The 13,175-nt window shown below is 47.4% G+C and overlaps 1 protein-coding gene across 11 annotated transcripts in view; it reads left to right on the top strand.

The window, feature by feature from the left end:
* The window catches only part of LIMCH1 (LIM and calponin homology domains 1), an 860,130-nt gene that overhangs the window by 718,291 nt on the left and 128,664 nt on the right, over positions 1–13,175 (top strand). The window lies entirely within an intron of this gene.

Genomic DNA, 13,175 nt, shown 5'->3' with positions numbered 1-13,175 from the left:
ATGCATTTCTCGCCGTAGTTCCAAGAATTAAAAAAGCCAGAGCAGGTGGTAGGTCCTTTTCTTTGAACGCTGCCAGACTCTGGAATTCCCTTCCCCTCTCACTCAGATCCAACCCCATCCTTCTTCACTTCCGCAAAGAAATGAAAACATTTTTATTCAGAAACTAATCTCCTCCTATCTCCTGTCTCTAATCCTCCTTGTCCTCTCCTGGTCCCTCCTCAGAGTCTCTTTCCACTACTAGCGCCTGGACGCCCGTGGGCAGCAGATGCGCTCTATAAAAAACCTTCCATTTCATTTCACATTCAAATAGAGAAACGTGAACTGAACCATCCTTCATCAGAATTTCTTCCATGCTCTATGGAGAGCTAATTTCTTCTACGGTTTTCTGGAACGTCAGAAGTGTCCAAGCGCAATGCAGTTGAATAAATTGTATTATGGAGCCCCACCTTAATCATGACTCATGAGTCTTGAACAGATTTTTGTAGACACTGTGAGAAGTTGGCCTGATGTATGATGTCACTAGTTATAGTGTACACCTTATATCAGTCCAAATACCCTTATGGTGATTGGTTGTAAAGTCAACCTTATAGACCAGCTATCCTAGTGGTAGCATGGACAAGAGCAGTCTTAGGCTAAACTCTGAATGGCATGTGAAGCCAGCTGTGATACCATATATAATCCCTTGAATACCAAATGAAAGGACACCACAACAGATATGTATATAAAATAAAGTGTATTTATTCTAGCAAACCCTCAGCACTCTTTATGAGTTTAGAGGTAAGTACAACACAGTCTTATTAATGCATACAGTAAGTCACACAGGTAAGTAATACAGTTAGGCCCTAGGGGCCACGCAAACCATATACTAAGTAAGTGGTATAAGAACCACTGTCACGGAAATAGAATAGGCCTAGGCCTAGGGAATCGCTGGGGCTACACTACACTAGCGTTAGTTAGGAAGTGGGAGGCCCACGGGATTCGTGTGCAGAGTGGAAACACTCACGCGTAATGCGTAAAAGTCAATAGTAATGTTACAGTTTAGAAATAGATAGATTTAGGACACTTCCGGAGTAGCTAGGAAGTTGAGACTTGAAAACTAGACACTAGGATAGTCACTATCCTGATGAGCACCGGAGTACCCAAGTTACCTAGCCCACAGGCTGCGGGTGCATAGGGGTGAAGATGCGTCGTTTTCGTCGTCGACTCCTATGGATGCCTGAAGAAAGATGCTGACAGGCAGTCAGGAGAGAGTGTCCGGTGGATCCCAAGCCTGGGATCAAGAAGAGAAGAAACCTGCAAGCAGAGGGGACAGAGTCAAGGTCACTAGCCAGTGACCACGTGGAACCAGGAAGGAACCAGGCGATGTCGTGAAGAGTTGCAGGTGAAGGTGAAGCTTGTCGCTGCAGCCAGGAGGACCAGGAGGCGTCGAGGACGACCAGGACCAGGAGGCGAGCTGTCCCACGAAGGCTCTTGCTGTCGGCGGCGTCGAAGTTGGACTAGGACTCACCAAGCCTTGGCAAGCGGAACCCACGAAGAACAAGGGACTTGCTTCTGGTGCAGACCAGGAAGGTCTGGGGTGCTTCTTCTTTGCAGAGAAGCGGGAGCCAGTCTGGAGGAGCCAAACCAGCGCAGAAGATTTCAGGGAGCGTCGTCACAAAGGCCACTAGCCAGCGGGCAAGCAACCGGACAGACGCGGCAAGCAGGAAAATGCTGAAGGGCCCCACGCAGGACTCGTGGAGTGTGGGGGGCTGGTCTTCGGTGCAGATGGTGCTTGGGGTTGGGGCTTCTCAATCCCCGGTGCACAACTTCGAGGGTACCTCAGAAGCTGCGCTGTAAGTTACTAGCCACTTTTCCCAGGTAGCCGGTCCCACGTCGCTCGTCGCCTCCACGGATCTCAGCTCTGCTGCAGATGTGGATGAGGGTCGGAGAAGTCTGGAAATCAAGGCTCTGGTCGGGCTCTGCAGTCGGTTCCTCGTCGAACGTTTCACAAAGCAAAGGGTAGTCACTTGATGGTGCCTGTTTGCACAGGGTAGCCACTCCTTGGCTACAAGGGAGATTCTTCAGTCTTCTTCTTTCGTCGAATGTCGAAGGTCCAGAGTTTCTGTTCAGTTTTGCAGGTTCAGGATAATCTAAAGTCTTGAGGCCCAACTCCCACTCTTATACTAATCTGGGGGGCTGGGATACCTGCTAGGTCACGCCTTATGGGTGGGACCTGGGAGGGGGTGGTTACACCCACTTCCCTTTGTCCAGTTTCGCGCCAGAGCTGGGGCTGGAGGGCCCCAGCGCCGGTTTGAACTGGACTATGCAAGGAACACCTTGTGTGCCCCAGGCATGTCTCATTCCTTTCAGCCCACCCTGCCCCAATACACTAAAGGCTGTCTGGGGAGGTGCTAGCACCTCCCCAAGCAGGAAACCTATTGTCCAGGCCTCCCTGGCTGGGATCACTCCCAGCAGCAGGAGGTCAGACTTGTGTCTGTGGCAGCAGCATCCATTTTGTGATGCTGAGGCTTTGGTTAGAGTTAAACAGCAAAGTAGGATTTTAACATGTCTCTCCCTCTAGAAGGGAGGAATAATATCCTCATCACCAGAAATGGTATGGGGGTATTATTCCAAAGTGTTAGACACCTTACACGACATGTTTTGATAAAGCCAAACCATAGTTACCATAACCGTTTAAGATTATAAGGCACTTTAAGAGTATATGGTAGGCTATATCATAGAACAGCTATAAGGACATGGTTCCGAAAGCTGCAGACAGGCTCAGCTCATGCTAGAGCACCATCTCACATGTTACCAAGCACTCTGCCTCCAGGATTGTTAAGGCCTGCCATAGGAGTGACTGATAGGTACACATGTGTCTATATATAAGGGTAGATATAGGCATACTATATCTAAGCAAGGGGTGATTACACGACCTTGCCCCAGCTGAGTGATCAGCCAGTTGTGTCTGATTGGAAGGCCAGACCAGGGGTGGCATAATACATGCTGCAGCCCCTGGGAGGCCTAGGGCACACCTATGCCCTGGGTACCTAGGGTACACTGTACAGGGTCCAATAAGGTGATCCTTACCAATTGGTTATGTACCTAGGGTACATGGAGTCCATTTTAAAGGGAGAGCAGACAGCCTGAGACCCTGAATGGCAGGATTTCAGGCCAACTAAGTCGAAAAACCAGCTAGACACTAGGCAAAAAGTTGGGGGTAACCATAGTCAGATATCCACCTTCCTACACAACCCCCCCCCCAAACGAAAGGAGATAAGGCTGGCCTTGACAAGGTAAGCCTCTATTGCCTGAGTGGCCATATAAGGAAGAACCAGCACTGGCATGGTTACCCCCTGTCTCATGGTCCACTAAGCAATCCCTCATCCTAAAGATATCATAGGGTCTCCACCATAGGGAATCTCTACCTTTGGTGTGTCTTTGCAAAGTAAAAGGCTGGTGTTGAGATGGAGTACTGAAGTGAGTGTCCCCAAAGTGAGGCCTCAGCTTCCTCCAATCATCCTCCACCATGGATGCCTTTCTTTCTCTAACTGAGTTGCACTGTGCTCTCAGGGTCAGCCTCTGGCTACCTAAAGCTGGAGGCTGGGTCCCTTTTGTGGGCTTACTGGAGGGACAGGTCAGGTTTGGGGCCCTAAGGTCCCATGTTTGCCTGTGCCCAACAGAATCCCTCTGGGGGAGGTCCCTAACTACCTGTGAAGGGGATCCCTCAGGAATGTTTTTACCCATCACCTGGCTAGGGCAACTAACCAGGCAATCCTCATTCTTTTGAAGGGGGGGTTCTTGTGGACAGGGGCCCTCTTGGGGTCCACTGGCCTCCCTGACCTCTGCAGCCCTGGGCTGACTGAGGCAGGGTAGAGAGAGGCAGGCTACCTGCACCAGACTGGGTCCCACCTTGGAAGGGGCCACTGACATCAGAGGCTCTGCCAGGCCAGGCCTGGCTACCTCTGGGGCAGTTCCTTCACAAGGGGGGAGGTCAGATCCCTGAGGAGGCTGACCTCTTCCTAATGTCTGGGGAGAGGGAGACTTTTCTTCCTCCCCACTACTCTCTGTTTGTGTGGAGTGATCCATAGTTTCAGGCTTCACTACACCTATATCAGTCTGAGTGTGGGCTGAGACCACTACAGCCTTGCCAACCTTTTCAGGAAGGCACTCAGTTTGTGTTTGAGCTGTGACTGTCACAGCTCTGCCAATTTCTACAGGGAAGTCTGTCTGTGCCTGGGCTGTGGCTACCACTGCCCTTCCAACCTTTTCAGGGAGGAAAGCTACTTGGACAGGGGTTGTGACTGGCACAACCCCACTACCCTTTTTGGAAAGGCCTACCATTTTAGAATGGGTGTCTTGTTCAACTCCAGCCCAAGCTGAGAGTTCTAAGTCATTCCCCAGCAAGCAGTCCACAGGCAAGGTTGGAGACACTGCCACCCTTTTAGGGCCAGTGACACCTCCCCAGCTGAGACATACCTCTGCCATGGGATGACTGTTCTGTTTGCCATCAATGTTAGTTACCTGGTATGAGAAACCAGGCAAAAGCTGCTCAGAGGGAACTAGCCTATGGGCCACCATAGTGATGCTAGCTCCAGTGTCTCTGTAGGCCTCAGCTTTTCTACCATTGATGTAGGGTTCCTGTCTGTACCTACCCAAAGTGTTGGGACAGGCAGTGAAGTTGGCAAACCCCATGCCACCATCACAGACAAGAGTAGCTGCTGTAGGGGAATTGGCTAAGCCAGGATCCCCCTGTGTTCCCCAAGAAAACCCAACCAAATTTTTGGGGGCACTCCCACCACCTGGGGGATTACTGCTGACAGTAATAGGTGGTGTGACAGGAGTAGTTGGAGGAACAGTTTTGTTTTTAGCCTGTGGACAACTGCTGTCAGTTTTCCAATGCCCAGGTGTTTTACACACATGGCAGTAAGGCTTTTTAACTGTGGTAGAGGAGGGAGCTTGGGACCCACCACCCTGTGTGGAGTTTTGGGGCCCTGAGGAAGATTTCTCTTTTGCTTTATCCCCACCCTTCTCTTGAGGCTTGGTGGTATCTTTCTTTTGGTCACCACCCTGATTTTTAGGCCTAATCCTGGTCCTGACCCATTTATCTGCCCTCTTTCCCAATTCTTGGGGAGAGGTCAAATCTGAGTCTACCAGGTGTTGATGGAGAAGCTGGTTCTGACAATTACTAAGGATCTGCTCCCTCATAATCAAGTTGTACAATCCTGTATAGTCCTGCACCTTGCTGCCAGTTAACCAACCTTCCAAAGCCTTAGTGGCACAATCCACAAAATCAGACCAGTCCTGTGTCTGTGTCTTCTGGGTGTCTCTGAACAACAACCTATATTGCTCAGTGGTTAAGCCAAACCCATCTATCAGAGCACTCTTCAGGACTTTGTAATTGTTTGCATCCTCATCACTGACTGTGAGGAGCTTGTCTCTACCTTTGTCAGAAAAGGAGAGCCACAAGATAGCTGCCCACTGACTTTGGGGTACCTGCTGTACTTTGCAGGCCCTCTCCAAAGCAGTCATCCATTTGTGGATGTCATCCCCATTCTGATATGGGGGGACTATCTTGCTTAGGTTTCTATGGTCATAAGACCTATCCCTATCTCTAGGAATGTTGCTGCCACCAGTGGGTTCTGACCCACACAATTTTTGCTCTCTAGCCAGAGCAAGCTTCTCTTTGGCAAGGGCAATTTCTTCCCTCTGAATCCTCAGATTAGCTTCCCTCATTCTGGCTTTATGCTCCTTTCTCTCAGGTGAAGTCATTCCCCTGTGAGAGGAAGCATTAGAGATGCTAGAAACATGGGAGTGGATGGATTCCCTTGAAGGGGATCTGTCCCTCCTGCTTCTCTGTGAAAGCCTACTTGGGGGTCTGTATGGGGGGACCCCATGCAAACTCCCATGTAAACTTAGGTTAGCCTGGCTAAGTCTTCCTACTTGGCCCTGGCTGTCTACCTCTTCCTCTGAAGTCCCATCTGACTCATCTGTGGTGGGTAGACCCTTATCTACAGCTATGGCACCATCCCTGGCAGCTCTTTCAGCATCATAGGCCTCCAGAAGCTCCACTAGCTGTCTAAGGGTAGGGTTTGAACCCTGTTTTATTCCTCTGGAGGTACACAAATGTCTCATCTCCTGGAATGTTAAGGTATCATACCTAGAGGGGGTCTTCTGCAGACCTGCCCCTCCTGAGAGAGCATCTACTTGATCTCCTCCCAGAGGCATGATCTAGTGAGGGTGTGGTGTGTGCACCTACCTACACTAGTTGTTTCTACTAAACCTCTCTAGTAGTTGTAGTCAGGGTGTGTTACTCCCTTCAACCTACAACTACTAAGTCCAGTAGGACTTAAGTATTTTAAACTATGTTATATGTACCTAGACAATATCTGTGTGATCTTTCAATTTAGTATCTCAAGATTACCATGGTATTACAACAGCAAGCTCAGATCCCAACCGCTGCTCACCAATGTGAGAAGTTGGCCTGATGTATGATGTCACTAGTTATAGTGTACACCTTATATCAGTCCAAATACCCTTATGGTGATTGGTTGTAAAGTCAACCTTATAGACCAGCTATCCTAGTGGTAGCATGGACAAGAGCAGTCTTAGGCTAAACTCTGAATGGCATGTGAAGCCAGCTGTGATACCATATATAATCCCTTGAATACCAAATGAAAGGACACCACAACAGATATGTATATAAAATAAAGTGTATTTATTCTAGCAAACCCTCAGCACTCTTTATGAGTTTAGAGGTAAGTACAACACAGTCTTATTAATGCATACAGTAAGTCACACAGGTAAGTAATACAGTTAGGCCCTAGGGGCCACGCAAACCATATACTAAGTAAGTGGTATAAGAACCACTGTCACGGAAATAGAATAGGCCTAGGCCTAGGGAATCGCTGGGGCTACACTACACTAGCGTTAGTTAGGAAGTGGGAGGCCCACGGGATTCGTGTGCAGAGTGGAAACACTCACGCGTAATGCGTAAAAGTCAATAGTAATGTTACAGTTTAGAAATAGATAGATTTAGGACACTTCCGGAGTAGCTAGGAAGTTGAGACTTGAAAACTAGACACTAGGATAGTCACTATCCTGATGAGCACCGGAGTACCCAAGTTACCTAGCCCACAGGCTGCGGGTGCATAGGGGTGAAGATGCGTCGTTTTCGTCGTCGACTCCTATGGATGCCTGAAGAAAGATGCTGACAGGCAGTCAGGAGAGAGTGTCCGGTGGATCCCAAGCCTGGGATCAAGAAGAGAAGAAACCTGCAAGCAGAGGGGACAGAGTCAAGGTCACTAGCCAGTGACCACGTGGAACCAGGAAGGAACCAGGCGATGTCGTGAAGAGTTGCAGGTGAAGGTGAAGCTTGTCGCTGCAGCCAGGAGGACCAGGAGGCGTCGAGGACGACCAGGACCAGGAGGCGAGCTGTCCCACGAAGGCTCTTGCTGTCGGCGGCGTCGAAGTTGGACTAGGACTCACCAAGCCTTGGCAAGCGGAACCCACGAAGAACAAGGGACTTGCTTCTGGTGCAGACCAGGAAGGTCTGGGGTGCTTCTTCTTTGCAGAGAAGCGGGAGCCAGTCTGGAGGAGCCAAACCAGCGCAGAAGATTTCAGGGAGCGTCGTCACAAAGGCCACTAGCCAGCGGGCAAGCAACCGGACAGACGCGGCAAGCAGGAAAATGCTGAAGGGCCCCACGCAGGACTCGTGGAGTGTGGGGGGCTGGTCTTCGGTGCAGATGGTGCTTGGGGTTGGGGCTTCTCAATCCCCGGTGCACAACTTCGAGGGTACCTCAGAAGCTGCGCTGTAAGTTACTAGCCACTTTTCCCAGGTAGCCGGTCCCACGTCGCTCGTCGCCTCCACGGATCTCAGCTCTGCTGCAGATGTGGATGAGGGTCGGAGAAGTCTGGAAATCAAGGCTCTGGTCGGGCTCTGCAGTCGGTTCCTCGTCGAACGTTTCACAAAGCAAAGGGTAGTCACTTGATGGTGCCTGTTTGCACAGGGTAGCCACTCCTTGGCTACAAGGGAGATTCTTCAGTCTTCTTCTTTCGTCGAATGTCGAAGGTCCAGAGTTTCTGTTCAGTTTTGCAGGTTCAGGATAATCTAAAGTCTTGAGGCCCAACTCCCACTCTTATACTAATCTGGGGGGCTGGGATACCTGCTAGGTCACGCCTTATGGGTGGGACCTGGGAGGGGGTGGTTACACCCACTTCCCTTTGTCCAGTTTCGCGCCAGAGCTGGGGCTGGAGGGCCCCAGCGCCGGTTTGAACTGGACTATGCAAGGAACACCTTGTGTGCCCCAGGCATGTCTCATTCCTTTCAGCCCACCCTGCCCCAATACACTAAAGGCTGTCTGGGGAGGTGCTAGCACCTCCCCAAGCAGGAAACCTATTGTCCAGGCCTCCCTGGCTGGGATCACTCCCAGCAGCAGGAGGTCAGACTTGTGTCTGTGGCAGCAGCATCCATTTTGTGATGCTGAGGCTTTGGTTAGAGTTAAACAGCAAAGTAGGATTTTAACATGTCTCTCCCTCTAGAAGGGAGGAATAATATCCTCATCACCAGAAATGGTATGGGGGTATTATTCCAAAGTGTTAGACACCTTACACGACATGTTTTGATAAAGCCAAACCATAGTTACCATAACCGTTTAAGATTATAAGGCACTTTAAGAGTATATGGTAGGCTATATCATAGAACAGCTATAAGGACATGGTTCCGAAAGCTGCAGACAGGCTCAGCTCATGCTAGAGCACCATCTCACATGTTACCAAGCACTCTGCCTCCAGGATTGTTAAGGCCTGCCATAGGAGTGACTGATAGGTACACATGTGTCTATATATAAGGGTAGATATAGGCATACTATATCTAAGCAAGGGGTGATTACACGACCTTGCCCCAGCTGAGTGATCAGCCAGTTGTGTCTGATTGGAAGGCCAGACCAGGGGTGGCATAATACATGCTGCAGCCCCTGGGAGGCCTAGGGCACACCTATGCCCTGGGTACCTAGGGTACACTGTACAGGGTCCAATAAGGTGATCCTTACCAATTGGTTATGTACCTAGGGTACATGGAGTCCATTTTAAAGGGAGAGCAGACAGCCTGAGACCCTGAATGGCAGGATTTCAGGCCAACTAAGTCGAAAAACCAGCTAGACACTAGGCAAAAAGTTGGGGGTAACCATAGTCAGATATCCACCTTCCTACAGACACCAGTAGAATCCTAGATCTGACTTGCATACAACATTGCTAAATCTATGATCACGGCTCAGTGTTGTACCCACACAGGTTGAGAGCCTGTTTGCTGGAATAATGGATGTTCAAATCCTACCAGGAACCACTAGCTTCACCTGGACTCTTTTCTTGAAAGATAAACCTGTCGAAATTGATTTCTGGTTTGAGAGTGACACAGCACTATGCTTTAAACAGTGATGTAAGAAGAAACTAACGCCATCTTTTTGACCTTCATCCCGTGAATGGGTACTTGAGCTGAACGGAAGACAGTGCAATTTCTGGTCATAAGTAGAAGCCTAAAATCATGACTGACTGTGGACCTAAGCTTTTCAGTCTCCCAAGCAGAATGAACGACTTCCTGCTACTGTTTAAACAGAGGCCCAAAGCTATTTTGAGGATCGCTGGAAATCTGGAATTCAATCTTTCAAGTGAACGCGTTTCTGGCCAATATCTAATCACTGAGGAGCGAGACGGATCTTTCCATGTCTGCATGAAGATCTGGTAATAATTGTATCTACCAATTTGACACTGGGGCAACAATGGGCACCAGAGCACTCCAGTCCTGCCACACCTCCTGTGACTTCCTGAAAGAGAATTTACGTTGCTTTCCTAGCGATCTCTTCCCTGCCTCCACACCTAACTGCACAGATCGATCCTTCTTTCTCCAGAGCTGCTAAGCACGGGCGTTGACAGGTTATCGAAGCATCCCGCAGCTGTCCCACCAGCAGCGGACTTGCATCCTATTTGGACCGAGTTGGATTCCCCAATAACTCATCACTCCGCTCACTCCTCTCTGGGGACGCGGCACCGATCACTGCGTGGGAGATGGTGAAAGGTTCCTAACCGCATACCACTGCTGACAATCTAGTCAGGGCCCCAGGGGCCTTCTTCGCAACCTCAAGTCAAATTTTGAGCCTCCCTAAATGACTGCCCCTCCCCAGCCTCACCCCATACATGATCCAGATCCTATTTAGGCCACGTTTTGACTCTGAATAGATGCGGACATGCATTCTAATCTGGTTTAACATTCAGAGCTGCCGACCTCGGAACTGGTGAACCAGGTTCAAGTCTCAGCGACGGCCCAACATCCTGTGATTCTGAACAAATCACTTATGTATCATTCCAAATTGGGATTGCAAGCGAATTTCGGCGTTTGCGATCGCAATTTGGCTCAGTGGTATGTATTAAAGAAAAACTGCCTCGCAAAATAAGGAATCGCAAAATTTGCGATTCCTTATTTTGCAATTGCATTTAAGGAATTGCAAATTGCTATTCCTTAAATGCAAAGTAAGAAGCACAGAAAAAGTGCAATTTGGCCTTAAGGAATCGCAAATTACCACCAACTTCAAGTTGGTGGTAATTTGTGATTTCTCTGAAAAATGCACTTTTTTGCATTTTTCAAAGTGCCATGTGGCGCACATGTGCACACATGCACATTTCAGGGATGCAACAGGGTGTCCTTTTGACACCCTGGAACCCTTGAAATTGCATTCTCAATTTGCGATTCTCTAATTGAGAATCGCAAATTGAGAATGTCTTCCCATTCATCCCATAGGAATGAATGGGGAGGTATTCCTTAATTGCGAATCCTTAATTGCGAATCGCAATTAAGGAATATGTTGGATTCGCAAAATTAGTTGCAAATCCTACATGCATAGCGTTTTGCGATTCGCAAAAAATCGCTATTTGACAATCGCAAAACCAAATTTTCATACATATGGCCCTTAATCTCCCCGTGCCTACCAAAAATGACCGTATCCTTGTGTAACGCATTAGGGGCTTATGAAAAGCGATTTCGCCCTATAAAAAACTGCAAAACAAAAAAAAACGTAGTCGTTTTTTTTTTCGTTCCTTGCCACGGCAAATAGGCATACCTAGAATCGTTACTAGGATGATGTTCCTTTTAAATGAGTTTCATTTTTAGAAACCATCAAACTCCTGCTAGTTAACATTGTACTGTGATATACATTGGCCATTCCGTTTTAAGTAGCACGGCCCAGTTTGTTTTATTTTCTACTTTGGGTTCTTTAGTGTGTTTTGGAAGTTGCGGGAGAGATTTACAAGCTTTTTTCCTTGTGGGCATAAGGTAAAGAAAACTGTATCGCTACTGACACCTAGTGGCTCCGTGATATAGTTACAAAGACGGCTCGAGTCGATGAAATAAGGGTTTCTTATAGTCTCACTGAAACTCTGCGAGCGAAATTGCAGTTGTCTTTAGCGAATGGCATCAGTTGGTATTTTTAATTATCTGACAGTGTATTGTTTTTTTTCTGCTGGTCCTACATCGTGTTCATAATTCCACATGCCTGTATAGATACAGTAGAAATTATTTGTAAGTAGCCAGTTGTAATTTAACAGAGACCGCAATTGGACAGTGTTATGCTTCTGACGTGTCGCGCAGGGAAGGGAGTTGCCCGCTGTTAATATATTTTGTGGAGGGAGGTTCTCGGATCTCCTCGTGCATCGAGTGCTGCAAAAGTTCTTCCGATATGTCGAAAATGATCCAAATTGTGTGTTTTGCATCCTCATTTTGCCAATGATTTTCATGTCTTCTTGATGGGCAATAAATTTAGAAGCCGGGGCGGGTCAGCAGAGTAAGCTTTTTATAAAACTATTTTCCTCAAGTTGCATTTGTTACCTGGGGTATAACGCCATAACACGGCCGCAGAGGCAGCAGTAGCCACCCCTCTAGCCTTATAAATCTTCACCATTTCTTTGATCGTCCGACTACCCAGTTTTGATGAAAACCTAAAAACTTCATTGGTTTTTCTGGCCAGTTTGGATTTGGCTTTAAGTACATGTTGAGCCCAACAGCCGTTACTTGTGAATTAAATTCCCAAATAGAGTTTACACTGTCAATAAGCATATTGTCAATAAAAAAGACCTACATTTTTTTAGGTTTGCACCCACAGATTATTGTAAAAGTTTTAGATTTTTTAATCATCATATTCGTTAAGATCATAAACTCCCCAAAGGCACTCCTCGATTTCTGTAGTTCAACCTGTGTTCTGGATAACAAAATAGCGTCATCAGCATATAATAACACTGGTATAGGATGCCTGGCAACGGAAAGGGCATCAGCTTCTATGGCCTGCAGAAAATTATGTACCTCATTGATAAAAAAGAGAAAATAATAATGGGGCCAAAACACAGCCCTGACTAATGCCTCTCTCCACTTGAAAAGTGAGCGAGCATTCTCTCTGGGGTCCATAACGGACTTTACTAGTTAGATCCTATACAGGCATGCAAGAACAGTTGCTATTGAAGCACAAAATTGTGTCATCGCTTTCCATTTTAAAGGCATGCGTTTTTATTAAGACGAGCTTGGCCTGCCTTTGATTTGAATCTGTAATCTGGGCACACTAGTCGTACTTGCTAGGTTACTGCCTAACGTAAGAGATGAGAGTAAATGAGATTAGGGTTTCACCAGTTCCAGATTTAAACAAATACAAAATGCAGACAGAATGAGTTTACTCGGTGTGGTTTTAAGCAGAAGGAACGTTTTATTAGCTTCTTCTCATATCTAAATGTTAAAAACAAGCTGTAATTGGTCACTATCAGCTTTCCTTGGCCTCCATTTTCTCATTGTAGATACTTTTACGGGAAGGCAGGCGTCCATGAAGCAAATGGAAATAATACACTTCATAACATTAACTACACAAAAAAGTAACCCAATGCCACCTTCCATAAAAAGAAAATCACGTTCAATGAAAATTGTAAACATTCAGAAAAAATAAGTCACAGTTCGAGGAAAAACTTATTTGCCAGTAGACAAAAGCGAGAGTTGTGCAGCTCATTCTTTCCTGCATAAATACAGCTTAGAATAATTTGTAGAACTTAGGAAATGGCCAGGTTTCCAGGAACCGAAACCAAGATGGCCGCTGATTCGGTTCTTGATGTTAAGAGGCTCGCTTATCACCAAATGACGCTCACAAACAAATTAATGATTTTCAGACATA

The sequence above is a fragment of the Triturus cristatus genome, chromosome 2_2 (genome assembly GCF_964204655.1).
Source record: "Triturus cristatus chromosome 2_2, aTriCri1.1, whole genome shotgun sequence".
Taxonomy (NCBI): Eukaryota; Metazoa; Chordata; class Amphibia; order Caudata; family Salamandridae; genus Triturus; species Triturus cristatus.
Note: the sequence above shows the minus strand (reverse complement) of the source record. Positions and strands in the feature narration are given on the sequence as shown.